The sequence below is a fragment of the Falco rusticolus genome, chromosome 1, assembly GCF_015220075.1.
Source record: "Falco rusticolus isolate bFalRus1 chromosome 1, bFalRus1.pri, whole genome shotgun sequence".
NCBI lineage: Eukaryota > Metazoa > Chordata > Aves > Falconiformes > Falconidae > Falco > Falco rusticolus.
The window spans coordinates 88,513,825-88,530,000 of NC_051187.1; positions in this window are offsets into that span (position 1 = coordinate 88,513,825).

A 16,176-nucleotide genomic window follows, 5' to 3' on the forward strand; every position below is an offset into this window, starting at 1 on the left:
CATGCGTTGCCGCTACCTTCAAACCTTCTCCTGCCTATGTGAGTGATGTATGGGAAAGACATATTGCCTTGAAGAAGGTCTGGGGTCTTCTGGACAGTGCATCAAGTGATAAGTCATGTTTCAAGCTGTTCCTCTGAGCCTGGACCACTGTGTGATGCGGGGAAAGCCACCCCACTCAGTTTCATCCCTGCCCACACCTTCCGCTCTGTAAATTCTTCTTTCTTCAATCCCGGCTGTAGGTCCTGATTCACACTGAGATGCTGACCATAGCTGGAGACTCAGACTTACCATCACCATTACAACAGGTGGTAGTTGATATGTCTTCTTTTTACAGTGCATAGTGTGCAGGAGAGTCAAACGGTGCATGGGGAATCTTCATGTTGTATTAAAAACTAAACCAGACACCCAAAATCTGCACGTTCACTACCTGCCCCTCTGCACTTGCTTCGAGCTCCACAAATATTAAAGCTCCCACAGCAAATAAGTTGTCCTCTGCAGGGCTAGACAAGTTCAGGAACATTTTAGTAAAATGCTTTTTTCAGTCTTATTTTTATTGCAATCAAAATGACTAAATGTAAGCGGGATGACATCCACACTATTTTTATTTAGATTTAAATAATTGAAACACATGGATAAAATTTCTGTGTTTTATTTCCTTTCATGTGGAATTTACTCTGCCTTCCAAACACAAAAAAATTGTGTGTGTGTGCGCGTGTGCATGTGTCTGAATATGGAACAGTCATATTTATATTCTGTGTTTTAGTTATTAAAAACAAAGTTTCAGTCGAAACAAAACATGTGCTGGACCAGCCAGTAATTGTTATTTATTTAGCCAGATGTCACCTCTTAGCAAATAGCTATGCGCTTTGGGTTTTAGTCATAAAAAATAATACATTAAAACTGTGGAATGTTCCCCGAAGTGGAAACTCTGGATAGACGGACACTGCTGAGGAAGGGAGGCCAGGGAAGCTGCTCAAGCCCCAGACCCCTCCCTGTCCACACCACTTCACCCGCGCCTTGCTTGCTGGCTCTGTTTCAGACCACCCCAACTTGTTCCCTCGGAGATGTGGTTGTGGGGATAACTCAATCCTGTGACCCCACCCCATAGCATGGAAGGGTGGGATTGCACCCAGATGGGCTTTGGTCACCTCACACACTGCTCCAAACCTAGCCTGGAAGGCTTTGCATCCTCAAACAGGCTCACAACACACATTCATGCTGTAACTGCATCATCTTGATGTATTGCAGCAGAGTTCACAATATTTCAGGCACTTTGAATGAGTAAAAAAAAAAAAAAACAAACAGAAAATATGAGGCTGTACTGGGGGGACTATAGAGGAGAGTCAGGTCCAGCTGCTACTTGATGGAGATGTGGTCAGCCTTCTTTTAGAGAGGACCAGAACTGAGCTACACTGATGTCAGTCTGCCTGTGCCCCTTGGTCCCTGGTTCTCTCTTATTTTGCTCTGCACTCATATCTTGAATTCCTGCCCAGCTCTGTTTATGGGCATGCAATCGGCTTGGACTTCTACATGAAAAGATAAGTTAATTTTGCTAATGGAGGACAGGGAAGGAAAGTGGCTTCTCCCTGCTTTGCCCACTCAAAGGTCCACTCAGCCATCTTTGGGGCAAAGCAGAGGGAGCCAGCTCTATCATTTGGGGATTTTGGGGCCACGCTCATTAGCAGCTGAGAATCCAACTTACCACTTTGAACATCTGCAGCAGCAACAAGTTTTGCAGCATATTGTTGCAGCACTCTCCAAACTAGCCAGCTGCAACAAGGCCTTTTACCTCATACCAGCATATTCTTCACACCAGTTCCTCTGCTGCCTTATCCTAGTCTCTCCTGACCCAGGGCACTTGGCTGCTCTCTCTTCACTGGCTCTCAACTACTTAACAGAACCAGCCATACCTGCACTTTATCCACATCAGCCAACCCGCTGCCCCTGAAGCCAGCCCACAGCTGCATATTATCAATGATAATTAACCCAGCTTCATTCCTCTACAGATTATGGTGGCACCTGGCTTCAGGTTTGACAACACAAGGATGAGGGGTGGGTGGGGGCAATGTATAGGGAAATAGGGGACAAAGCGGTAAGCTTAGCTGCTCTTTCTCCTGCCGCAGGCTTGAAGGGAGGGAAGCCAGGTGTAATTGTGCTGGAGTTCAAGTGAGGTTGGCCCTGGGCTTCAGTCAGCACCTGCGTTTCATGGAAATGACAGCCCCTCTGTTCCCAGCAGGGAGGGAACTCAATGAGAGCCTGTAGAGCCAGGCAGCCTGGCGCAGACCCAGGCTCCCGTGACACGATAAACACTCTGTCTCTTTACTGCTTGACAGACATCCAAAAAAAGAGGGAGGGAAAGAGAGATGCAAACAGGCTGGGAGTGACATGCCATGTGGAGAGGAAGCTTTTCCCCAGGGACTGCAAGATTACTGCTATACCAAACACCTGGCCATCAAAAGCCACCTTGCAGAATGCGTCAGTGCTCACAGCCATCCATGCAAGGAAGAATATGTGGATTTGCTACTGAGATGCATCTTTGAACAAGGAGGTAAAAAAAAAAAAAAAAAAAAGCCCATCATGGCAGTTCTGTATGACACCTGACCCTGGGCAGCTTACATCCCGAAGACATCGATAGAGCTGGAAGCAGCAGAATGATGGGCAGAGCAGGAGCATGTGTGTGTGCTCTTTGGGGGTGGCAATTGATTGGTGGGAGGACAGAGGGAGTTAAACAGTATGAACTGAATGCACCGTGGTGCACGACTAGCAGACACAAAAAGTTTTGCACACCCCATTCTACGTATCAAATCACAGAATCATATAATCATTTCAGTTGGAAAAGACCTTTAAGATCATCAAGTCCAACCATTAACCCGGCACTGCCAAGGCCACCACTAAACCATGTCCCTAGGTGCCACAGCTACATGTTTCTGAAATCCTCCCAGGGATGATGACACCCCCGTCCCCGGGCAGCCTGTGCCAGCGCCTGCCAGCCCTCTCGGTGCAGAATGTTCCCTCACACCCAATCTCACCCGCCCCTGGCGCAACGTGAGGCCGTTTGCTCTCGTCCTGTCGCTGGTTCCTGGGGAGCAGAGACTGACCCCCCTGGCTACAGCCTCCTGCCAGGCCGTTGCAGAGCCACCGGGTCTCCTTGTAAAACATGCTGCCTTCAGGCAGGGGTTGCACATACCTCTGGGCAAGGGTGGAAGATGGCAATGATGTGCAGGTACCTTTTAAATCTGAGAGTCCCTTACAGCTGAGAACAATGAAAAAAGCTCAGGGCTGTTCAGGAGCAGAGGTGAGCTCTGTCTACAAAGGCCTGAAGGAACTGGGCTTTTTCCATCCCAAATGTTTTTCAACTCAGAACTGACTATTTGGTTAAACCAAAGCTTCATACGAAGTTCCTGCTTTATTTAGCAAATTGGCATCTCAGTGATAAAAATCACACTGCTGAAAGAACATTGTTTCAGCTAAAACTTCTGTAACACTGAGGAAATGTTGATTTGGGAAAGAAACATTGACAATTTCTTGGGAGTCTGAAATCATGCAAAGATCTTATTTGACCAAAAGAAAAAAAAATCTAACAAATTTTGATGTTGACATTTCCCTTCACATATACTATATTGCTCACTCTAGTGTTCATTCATCAAGTTAAAGAAAAAGCCACATTTAAAAGCCTTGCTGCATAAGACTTCAACACAGTGACAGACAAGGTCTTTTCTTCCCATTCTCATTTGTACTACTACCCTCAAGGACACCTCTTTCAGCCCATTACCTTCATGGCCTGAAAACCATCATCTGAAAATCATGGTCTGTCTAAATCTGAAATTTCATTTTCTGCCTGTTCTTACATGCACCTAAAGCCCCACCAAGGAGCTACACTCATGTTGGAGGATATACTCTAAAACATCCAAATTAAAAGTTTTAATTACCAAGAAAGCCTTGGTGGGCTTCCCAGATTAGGATCTCAGCAGAATTTCTGGTGAGGCTTCACAGGAAAGATAAGATGCTCTAACAGTTTTAAAACTGCAGTTCTTCCTGGCCCCATCTGCAGTCTTATGGGAGCTCTGATGCTTACTAATCTCCCACAAAGCTAGGGACCTTCTTGTCTGGTTTAGCTCTCTGCCGATTAAATGAGCCAAAACAGAGGTTCAAAGAGTGCCAGAGTCAATGCAAGGAGCAGGACCATGTGGCAAGGAGCCCTTCAGCAGCTGTGAGATGCTGGATCAGCTCAACCATCCTATAACCCCACCCAACCCCCCGGTAACACATCCCAAGGACACCTACATGGGCTTTCACATGGGTCCTAGCCACAGAAATCCTCCCACTCTCCTTATACCTGCAAAGCCTGTAGAGTAAAAATTACTTTGACTTCCCACCACCAGAATAACCCAGCCATTGACCTTTAAGATATCCTGGACTGCACTTTCACAGCAACAGCTCCTGTTTAAACTATTTCACTCTGAATAAATTATTTCAGTATCCACTGCTGAAAGGATGGGGACCCAGGCGTACGAGACTTAAGTCTGTCGCAATGAACCAGAGAGCAAGCGCCGAGCTAGGCACCAGGCTCGCTGTGCAGCACTCAGGGAGAACAGGCATCTGTTCCGCTGCAAATTATGTGTCTGCTACTGTGGCATTAAAAAAAGCATCTAAGGGGGGAGCGGGGAGGTGACGTCTGCTGGAGGTTATACATGAAATTGGACAGGTCCCAAGGAATTTCACCAGCCTATTAAGGAAGCATTTACATCAACCACAAGTTGCTTAATGTTTACTATGTCAAATAATCCAAATTCCATGGAACTCTTTGTTCTTATGCATTCGGGGGGAAAAAATGATACCTATAAGCAGCGCTCTCCAGGCTTTAATAGCTTTGGCCCTGTTGACTCACTGTGTTATGGTGGCTTTCATGCAGCTACCCAGCAGAGCGTTACTTCTTGCAAAGCACATATTCCTGGAGAGACAGGTCGTGCTTAGGGGCTGCTGGACCACTGTGACAGGACCCTCGCAGACCCACCGAGGTGAAAGTTAAGCCTCTTTGCCTGAGAAGTGATATTATCAGCTCTTTTCTCAGAGAAACCCCATTATGCCTGAATAGAGCCAGAGCAGCGAGGGCTATAGGCAAAGAGACGATAATGATTCCTTTTTTGAGGCAACATAAAAGAGAGCCAGGACTTCAGCAAGAAACCTGAGGATTTAAGAGGCAGCGCTGAGGTCTCAATGGAGATGGGGTATTCTTCTTCCTCTCACCAGGCCCTGGAGGTATTTTGGAGTGGTCAGAGCCAGAGGGGAGTTAGTAACTGCCCACCTGATAAAAGGATCATTGACTGTGGAAGGTGAGCATGGGGAGGAGGGTTTTCACACTAGATTTGGGCCAGGGCCAATGGACTTAATCATCTTGGCTCCCAGGCTGGCTCCCGGTAGCTCCAAATCCCACTGTTGTTCACTCAGTCGCGTTGGTTTTGGGAAAACTTGAGTGAGGTCAGCAGAAATCCTCCTGAATGGAGGGGTTTTTCTGCTGCAGGCTGAAGGGAAGAGAGAAGGGGATTCAGACCCACATATCTCAGCTGCGGTGGCTGAGCTGGAAGGAAAGCAAGGCTTTTCCTGCTGGCCCAGCATGATGGGATTCAACGGATGAGGCCCTTCATGCTCTTCTCTGCTGGGCAGAATGCCCTGCAATGACCCTCCCATGGGATAACAAACCAGGGGCTTGAGGGTGTGGCAGGATTAGTGGGCTTCAGCAGCACCAATGGCCTCTGTCTTCGCCTCCACAACATTCTACATCCAGTCTCTTGTGTGGTCCTACTGGTTGGGGTTATGTGGTACTCATAGACTTGCCCCAGTGCTTCTCCAGCACTTGCACCATTGTATCTACTGGAGATCTGTTGCAGTGCCCAGACATGAGGCTCTGTACATCTGTGCTGTCTGCAAGCTGGTTCAGTATTTCAGGCTGAGCTTTCAGCATTCCAGAGCCATGCCATGGCCATGATGAGACCTTGCATGTTTGCAAAGTGATGGCAAACAAAGCTATTCACGCCCTTGGGCTCTTGGCTCTGACAAGGTTTTTCCTCTGGTTTTGTGGCAGAGCACATGACAGCCCTTGTGTCATGGGATCCAAGATAAAATTTACAGCCGTGGTGTAAACAGTTTCAGATTAGTACCCAGTGACCCCACCAAGAAATCTTCACAAGGCAAACAGCTGCCACAGAAACAGTTGCTGAACGTGGTGGAGAAGGTGGAGGGGAAGCTCTTAAAAGAGGTGAAGTCCTTCAAGGGGAAAGGAAGGAAAGGAAAGTGGCTGAGGAAAGGACAACAACCCTGCATCTTGTATGATTTTCATAACTAGATACCACCTCACAAGCTCCTTCTGTGTTCTCAGTTGTGGGTTTGCAGTGAGTGGGGAGCTGGAGTTGCAGGAGCCGAGGGCAGAAGCAAGGAGCCATGAACGTGTAGCGGTGGTGGTAGAGTTTTGGGGAACCTGTCTGTTGCCACCATCAGCAAAGTATGCATCCAATCCAAAGGTGATGCTGAAATTCTAGCAGGTGGAAATTCCTCTTTGTGAAAGAGATGGCTGGACACAGAGAAGTGTAAGGGGCTGAAACTATGGAAGTTAGGTTGCAGGAGCTGGAGACAAAACCTCAGGGAGCTGCATAGCTCCAGAGTTTGTACTAGGAGAGGGAATGATTCCCGCTGCTAAGGGCAATGACATGGCAAAGATGAGAGGAGAGGCGGGGAATCAGCAATGGAGAAAGGAGAATGATGTGAAGGTGTGCCTTTTCCATGCTTTAAGGCATGTGTTGACCATAGGAAATAAGTCTGGAAAGGATCTCAGACCAGTTTACAAACCAGAAGCAAAACTGAACTGTCTTTCAAAGGTCTTTGTCTGCTTAGTGAACTCCAGAGATGGAAGTGCATTGACTGGGAAGTTTTCCTCCTTGTCCACCTTGAAACTCTAGCTAAAATTTAAGACTAATGCTCCTTGTTATGTACCACAATCACAGAGAAGACTTTTTATGATGGAAGTCTAAAAAAAATGCACACAGTAAGAACAGGAGTAAATAAACCGCTATACAGAATCTGTCCCATGCTTAACTTGTGGACCCAGAACAGGTTGTCTGCTTCTGTCATGGAAGAGGAAAATTGAAAACAAGCCCACATATGTTTACCTCCACACTAGCACTTTATTTCTGGACACTCTTCAATACAGAAAAGCATCATCATTTGCATTTTTGGTGGCGGAAATGAGCATAGGAAAGGAAATCAACAGGGCATACGTGAAGCCAGGAACAGAATGCAGATTCCATAGCTCTCCTTCCTTGAGAAGCTATGGATGAATGTCTCCACTTCCTAATTAAGGTTTTCAAGGATTGCTGAGCACAGTTCAAAGAAGTCATCCACTAATACCTGCTTCCAGCCCACACCTTCTCTCCAGCAGCATTCAAAGTCTGTAAAAGAAATCGCTTTTCACCTGCCACTCTTGCAGCATGAGGCCACCGAGAGCACTGAGGAATAACCACATTTCTAAATAGTCATCTGTTCTTTTTTGTTGAGGGTTAAATACTAATAAAAGTTAATGGCACTCATAGTTTTCTGTGCAAGGGTATGCCCATAAGTGGACCCCTGCATGATGCCAGCAGCAAATCCGGGCTACCCAGCATCCTGGAGAGTAGTCCTCAGCCAGCCTTTCAAGCAGCTCAGTGAGTGAGGAGTTGTCCACCCCCACAAAGCTGCAGCAGAAGGACAATTCTCAGCCCATCCCAAGCAGCTGGAAGGATGCACCAGGAAGAGAAATGTCTGACACAGATGGGGAGGGAACCAGAGCCTCAGCCTTGCAGCAGGACTTCCTTGGCCACGGATCCAGCCCACTGAAGAACTGGCCTCCCAGTGCTGCACATCTGCCAGATCATGCCCCTTCTCTACCTTGGTGGTCACTTTTGAGTGCCAGAGGGAACTATTCCAGCCAGAGAAGCAAGAAACAGGCTTCCTTCAAACCTAACGTGTTGTGTGGGTGGCAAAATCTGCCTTCTTGTGATATTGAAATCAGAGAAGGTACCATGACCTGAGGCAGGGTCCAAATCAGTCCAATCTACCCTGGACCTTAACAAGTTCCCTCTAAGCTAGTCTCAAGGCCACCTGCGTTAATCAACTATACTCTTCTATCTGACAAAGGGCTTAAAGCTGGCTTTGAGGTGGGGCCCCAGGTGGACCTCCTATACACCTCCTTCCTCAGTGTGCTCTTCCCTGGAATGTGCTGATCTGTGACCAAGCTACTTGTGTGACACAGGACATAGATGATGACTCCAGACCCTTACCAGAAAGGGACCCCATGTGAGACCCCATGCAACAAAACTCTGCTGTCATCTAAACAACCTATTAGGGTGACGTGATGTTGAGGGTACTCAGTTACATGTGTGGGACAAGTCTACTGGGTGCACCACGACATTGCTGAGAGAGGGATCGAGGTATATATGTTTGGAAATCCAGAAAAAGAGCAACAGGCAGACTTGTTAGAGTGCTTATTTACAGACACATGTCCTTGGCCAAAAAAAATAGCAAGAGCAATGCAGGAAACATATGATGAAGCATCAGAAAGACAGAACAATGATCCGAGTCAAGAGTTTCCAGGACGTGTCGGCACTTCTTCTGAAACTGTGGACAAAGCACGCAAAGCCTGCCTTTCTCTTCCAACCCATTTGGAGCAGCTTCTCTTGGGCCGGATGCTTCCCAGGCTTCCATGACGAGATCATACACCATGCTTCACTTCCCATCTCATGCCATTGGAATGAAAGGATGGAGCAATTGGCAAGTGCTTTGTCACCAAGGTTCGTTAGCGCTGGCCCTCCAGAATGTGTTTTGTACACGTGGCAATGAAAATGTGCACCAATTTCTCTCTCAGTTGTTGCATTAAAAGGGAATGGAAGAATGGAATAATTGGGGTTTTGTTGGTTTGTTGTTGTTGTTTGGTTGGTTTTTTTTTAACAACAGCAACAACAAAGGGTCTGTTAATCATTAATTAAACAGTTATGAGAACTATTTCCTTAGGACAGATTATGGTGTTTCAGTCAGCCATCGGGTTACAATTGTCAACTGAAATTAACATTAATTGCCTGCATGCTCTTGTCTAATGAGCTATCGGCTTTATTCTTTGCTGTGGTCATCATGGAGTGATTATGGCGATCCTTGAGTTCGTTCACGTTATGTTTGAGATACCCGCTTCTGCTCTGTTTCTGACCAACCAACAAGTACAGAGGCACCAACTCAAATTTGGTTGGGCATAAAAGGGTAAATTTTTCTGTTCACAAGAACAATATTCTGGTTGAGATTTTCTAAAATTTCTAACCTCTTCATCTTCCCCATTTACCCAATGGCAGCAATGCCTCCTTTGCAAAATAGGTAGCAGGATTATGCCATTTCTGGCAAAAGTATGACCGAGGCAGAGAGATGATATGATCAGCTGCTGTCTGTGAGCATACCTCCTCTGGCACTGCCTATGAACCTACACCAAAATGGGTGCAAGGGCAAGGCCACCAACCTTACGAGGATCATCAGTGCAGCACCAGTTGGCCCACACTCCTCTGAGATGAGGTGAAATAATGACAAAGGTGTGGTGATGCCTGAATCTCAGTCCTTCACTGTCATCACAGTCCCGCAGCTCAGAAATAAGACTAGCTTGCTTTCCTAGGTGAGATTAAGCCTTCCTTTTCCTCTTTTTTGAAGCAGAACCATGGAATGGAGAGGGACACACCGTAGCTGCATCTCTTGTGCCTTTGCTAGATCTGTATTACTAAATGACATAAGCAAAGGTTTGTTCCCCGGCCTCAAAAGCAAAAGGCAGAGCACAGGTCCCATACTCGCTTCAGGAGACCAGCTGCCCCTCAGAGGGTTGGGGAAGGGCACTTTGAACTGAAACTCTCCTAGGATTAAAAAGAAAGGAAGCTCAACTCACCAGAGTTTTCTTTTTGGTTCTCTCTGACAAGCAGTGTGACAGAAATATGATGCAGTCTCTCCTTTTTCATATCATGTTCAGCTCAGATTGCTTCAAGGAGAGTGCACAAGCAGTCCACAGCATGGAAAGGGAGGCATAAATCATGCCCATAAATCAGGAGCCCAGGCTGCTCGTACCAGCAGAGAGAGGGGAGATTGCAGCAGGTGCATAGATTAGATCCCATATTTTACTGCTCCCATCACCACACCCTCTTCTGACTTAGCAAACAGTTGTGAAGGGAGGAGTAATTTTCTCCATTGCCCACAACAATGCAGTGGAGTTCTCTGCAGAAGCACAGGTCCACTCAACAGATCTCTAGGTCTGGGAACCAAGTTTTAAATGAAAGACCTGATTCTTCTAATGAGTAAAGGGCTTCAGGGTGAGGGGAAGGACAACAGGGATCATAGGATCACCTGGTTTGAACACCTGCCTAACCATAGGTGAAGTCATCCAGTTTCTCCAAGCTTCAGGCCCACTAAGTACATTGTCGATCAAAACGTGGAATCCATCCAAGCTTGCTTTTCTCCAGGACTGGGGAATTCAGCACTCCCCTTTGGAATTCAGTCCAAACATCTTTACATTCCCTGAGAAAAATATTGTCTTGATTTTCTCTTTTTGCATTTTTGGGGAGCTTCTGCAGTTTGTTGGCATGCTCATCTCTGCTGGTCAGGATGGTCTGTCATCACCCAAGCTCTACAGAAACATCATATCAATGCCATCCAAACACCTTACTTCTGAGCTTAAAATCTTTAGCTCTTTAACCCACCTGAGACAGGATTCATCCCCCATTAGCTTTAGACATCAGGAGTTAGAAGAGGTGAATCCCAACCCTACTAAAAGATATTTTCCCCAGTTTTCCCACCAATAGTGTTTCTGGCTCCTCATCTGAAGTTTGCTGGTCCTTGAAGTGCACCAAATCCCAGTGTCTGTCTCCCTAGCACCACACTCCCTGCTTTGACACATCACTTCGTGGCTGGTGCTTTTAAGGATCCCATTAATCTTTGCCATGATCCAGCTGCACCAGGAGCTCACATTAGGCTGTCAGTCCTCTCTGACCCCTAAATCCTTTAAAGAGTTGCTGTTTTCTTGGTCTGTCATTCTCTGGTTTTGGCCTTCCTGCCTGTCCTGTGCTTATAGACATGTGACTTTGCATCAGCATAGCAAGAAAATGCATTTTATTAACTCGGGCTCTGTATGATTGCCCAGTCCTCATCATTACTTGACTTCATCTGCTTATTGAAACTTTTATCTGCAGCTTTTTCAGGGTTGTATACGTAGTTGTTGATCAACATTAAAAATGTTGAACATCAACGGGACTAGATCTCTGCAAACTTTCCTTTGAAACTCCTTCAGCTCACAATGCTTTTCCAGTGACATACGTGCCCTGAGACCTGTCAGTTATTCTGTCCTTGACACCATAAGTACAGCACTATTGACCTTATTTGTTTAATAAGAACAAAGGTGCAATGTTGAGTGAAACATCTTTAGCCATCAAAGAACATGATGCCTGTAAAAGTACCTCTATTGCACAAACTTATTTATTCATCAAAAAACAAAACAGGATTTGTTTGCCAAACTAGTGTCTCAAAAAAAAGAAATAAAATATCCGTCTAATGATGGGCAGCTTTTACTTCTGCAATGACTGAATCACATATCTGCTTTTCTGTTTTTTTCTGTATGAGCTGTATTGGCTTAATGACATTACATGTATCTGGTTTATCCCCATTTCTGCCTTGAATGGCCCAGAAGTCATATCCTGGCTGTTGAGACCGCTCAGTTCTGTGACAGCATCAGACACATCCTGCATTTTGATAGGAACTATGTTCTCTGTCCCCTGTCCTCACCCCTGGATCTCCTCCCCGACCGAGGCTGGGGACAGGTCAGTGCGGACAAGAGCTGGCCTTTGCCTTGGGCTGGACTCTGGAGCGCGGCTGCCTGAAAGCACAGCTGCATCCTAATTCCCTCTGTTCAGGGATATGGCTGAATCCTGCTGTAATGGTTTCAGCTCCAATTAGGAAGTGAACCACCAGAGGTACAGCTTGGTCAAGGCACAGAAAGAGCCTCAACGGATCCTTAAAGGGTCTTCTGTCTCCATTAAAATTTGAGCTGCTTTATTTTCCTATGGGATTCACTGATTACTCTTTTCCCCTATTCCTTCTTTTGTACACAATTCTGATACACAAGCAGGTCACGCTGCAGTAAAGGGAAAATTAATAAAATGTATAAAATGATAGTTGAACAATAAAGCAAATTTTGGATACTGAATGCTGAACTGGCAGTGCTATTTCATATGCCTTTTGCTACTGAATGCAATAAAGGCAGCTTTCATTCATTCCTGCACCTGTCAAAAAGCCTCTGAATGAGTTTATCCATCCCAGCATTCATGGACTTCTCTGAGACATGGCTCTCTTGAAAAGGTTTGGTGTACAAGCCAGTTTGGAATAGCTATGTGTAGACCTCTGAGCATTACACTGCAGTTCCCCAGAGGGTCAGAGAGATTTATATTGTCTAGATGGAGATATTTCAGACTGTTAGCTGTGAAGGCTAAGTTAAAGCCAGGATACTGTAATGGAGAATGTTGTCATCACCTGGATGAAAAATCTGAGAGACATCCTGAAAAATATCTTTGTTACGTTTCACACAAGCCTATTTCTAAAAGGCAATTATAAAAAAAAAAAAAAAAAAAACACCCAACAAAAAAAAACCAAAACCCAACAACAAAACAAACAAAAAAACACCCAACCAAACTGTTTCATCTAAGCTGACCTTTTCCAATAGGTTGTATTTTCTCAGGAACAGCACCTGATCTTAGTCTTATAGATCAGGATCAAGAATTACACAGGAGGGAAAGAAATACCCCGGCTCAAGCATGCATTTCTTGTTATAGTGCAGGGCTGTGAGGGGAAAGGATATTGAGAGGACTCGTGCTTGTTGTAGATGATGCGAAGGCGTGATGTGCTGTACAGCAGGAGTACCCTGCGCCACCAGAACCTGTGATGGATTAGCTCCTCTCTGTGGGGCTGCAGCCTGGAAATTTTCCAGGTATTCACATAACACTCCAGGTGAGAATCCTGCTGATGGATGGAGTCACCCCTCTGACTCTGCGGGTAGTATTTCTATTTCATGGAAACATGAGAGCAAATCTGTCATCAGATTTAGTTCTTATAGGTTTGTTTCAAGTAGAAGGATAATTTTCTGGATAACAGCACATTTTGGAAGGTTCCAGCTCCTCAGCTCTGGGCTGGTATTGTGGATTGCCTACATAGTCTTCATTAAGCAATGTAGACCTGCTTACCCAAAAATATCAAATCTGAAATCAGAGGCTTTCTGTCTTTGAAGATGTGGCTTACACTGTCTCAGTTTCATCTCAACTGAGCCTTAGCCAATTACTTTTAAAACTGAACTCTGCAAAACTTGACAGGGACTGCCTGGGTCATGCAGTACAGTCATTGTGTGCTTTACAAAGCCAGCAACTCATAAAGAGACAGGTGTCCTTCTCTTGTTCCTGCATTTTCTAGCAAGAGGCTGTTCCAGAATTTCACTGCTGTGGTGATTTGTTCATGGACAGTTTACCTCAAGTGTCCTTTTGTCTTTCCACCTAAGAGCTATGAGATGGTTTTCAACACTGGTCATCAAGACTTTATACATTTTCTAGAGGTGCTTCCACTGCTTTTCTTCAATGGCACTAAATCCCTCTCTCTAGCAGAAACACGGCTTCTGATGTCAAATTTTCCTCTTGTATCTCAGGAGCTTTGAAATCTTCCCAGTGAAGAAGCAGTTCAGTACAGCAAGGAACATATACAAACTAGATGAGCCATTTTCCCATTGAAGAACTGGTAAAACACCATTCCCTGCATGTGCTCGAGAACTTGGAGCTGAAGGCCTGACCCGTCATTGTATTGATTAGGATGAGCCAAAGCTAATGTTTGTTCTGCAGATCCCCAGACTCCTTCCTTTTCCAAGAAAGTGTGGGAAGGAAAAAGAATCTCTTTAAAGTTAGTGTGGTAGGAGCTGCTGCAAGGTTGGAGGTTTTTTTCTTTTTTTTTTCTTAGGTGAATTTCAATAAGGTGACCGCCAGTCTTGCACAAGCTGCAGCTGCTGTAAATCCAAGCTCAAAATGTCAGAGTCATAAACTATTTTGATGAAATGCCATCAAAGAAATCATATTTATCGAGATGATTTGTTGATACTGAATATCCAAACAGTTTGGAGTGCAGTAAAGTTCAGGGGGATGCAGGGATTTATGGCTCTCTCTTGCTGAGGTTGTTAATAACATTTCAGGAGACTAAACAAGAATGTTCCAGGGACGTGGATGGCTCAGGCAGGGAGGGACGAAGAGTTTCTTAGTTCTGAAAAGAGCAAAAAGGTCATTGGTGTGCTCACAGAAACAAGTCATAGTTCCGTTTCAAGAGGAAGATCCCTAGACCCGAGGAGTAACCCCTCGTGGCATTCAGTTTTGGACTTTTTCAGTTCTTTTAGAAATCTGGTGCCTTGAGGTGGACCCATGGTGTTGGGAGATGCAATCCAGCCTTCTCATGTTCCCTGACCAGCCGGAGATCAGGGACTTGTTATCTGTCCTCCATCATACTGAATACAATTAGACTTAATTTCTAAAGGAGCCTGGTCCTTCCAGATCGCTGGATTTCTTGTTGCTCATGTGAAACACCTTCCCCATCTTGCTCCCAGCCTCTGTACCACTCTCAGTCCCAGGGACAAACATTCACTCTGAGTTGCACAGAACAAGAATATCACACTGAATGCAAGTCATTTGCTTCCCTTAGTCCCTTCTATTGACTGACTTCTGGCCCCCTTGCTGCAAGGGAACAGCTTCTAGATGCCTTCCTCCACATCACTTGTTGTTTTGTATGCTTCATCCTGTTCTTTATCCACTCTGATTGGTGATGTCATTCTGCAGTGTTGGCTGTGTGTCCATCACGAAGGCCCGCTACAGCCTTGGATAGACGATGCGTCATGTCTCAGCAGGACCTGACGTGACCTGGAGCACAGAGAAAAGAAGCAGGTTTGTCCCAAAGAAGATTTTCAAGGATGCTCTCTGTAATAAATGCAATTTACTGCCCAGCTACTTGAGTCCTTAGGCACAAATTGGCACCACTGGGCCATGACGGTGATGGGAAGCGTACCCCAGTACAAATGCTGTGCACTTCCAAATCTTGGGTTTGGCCCCATGAGGGAGCTCTGGAAAGCTTTTGTAGGAAGGGAAAGCATTTTCCACTCAGTTTGAGTATAATCAAAGAGCACCAGCTTCCCCTTTTATTCCTGCCTCCAAGGGGTGTTCACTGACAAACGATAGTTTGGGGAGTAGCTGTTCCCACAGTAAGATCCTAGATTATATTTGATCACAGGTTCTCAGCAAGGGGTGAATGGCCCCATTAAACATAATAAATACATTTGGGGAGGAATGCTAAGGTGGCCAAATTTCCCATTAAATATGTTAATCAGTTAAAAAAAAGGGGGGAGGGCGGCTGTCTAATTAAATTGGGTAGTTTGTGGGCTGTGTTGTCTCTCTGGGTGGGAAAAACAGAATAATTGTCAGAAAAACAAAAGCTTTCCTCTCATTTTATAACAGGTTTTTAAGAACAAAAAGCTGAGATTATACCAGGGCAAAGAAAAGACCCAAACATTTTCCAGCCAGCTGTAATCTTCTCTAGTGGTAGATGAGAACAGGATTTCATAATGCTGATGGGAAAAGATTCCCAAAAGTTTTCATTTTATTTCTTTCCTTCTTTTTTTTTCTTTATTTCTTTTATGATTTCTTATTTTTATTTTACAGCATGACCTTTTGGGGTGGAAACAGTTGAAAGTCACTTGGTTAGATCAATTCTGAGAAACATCTGCCTTGGAATACTGGCTACTCTTATAAAAGGAAAATCTTGAACATGGGGGGGTGGTTTGGTTTTTTTATTATTATTTTTGTTTTTTGATAAATCCAAATAACTGGATATTGACAGCATACTGTAATTATGCAAGATCAGACAGCTGAACAGATTTTTATTCCAACAATTTCTAACCAATGCTGCAAACCAGAATCCTGTAATTAAAGGAACATAGCATAGCTACTGTAAACCCTGAGGGTACTTATGTGAGTGGGCTTAGTGTATTTAAACCAGGATTCATACACATCACTCACAATCTGGGAGCAAGAGCTTGAAATTCTGCAGAGTTCAGGAATCATC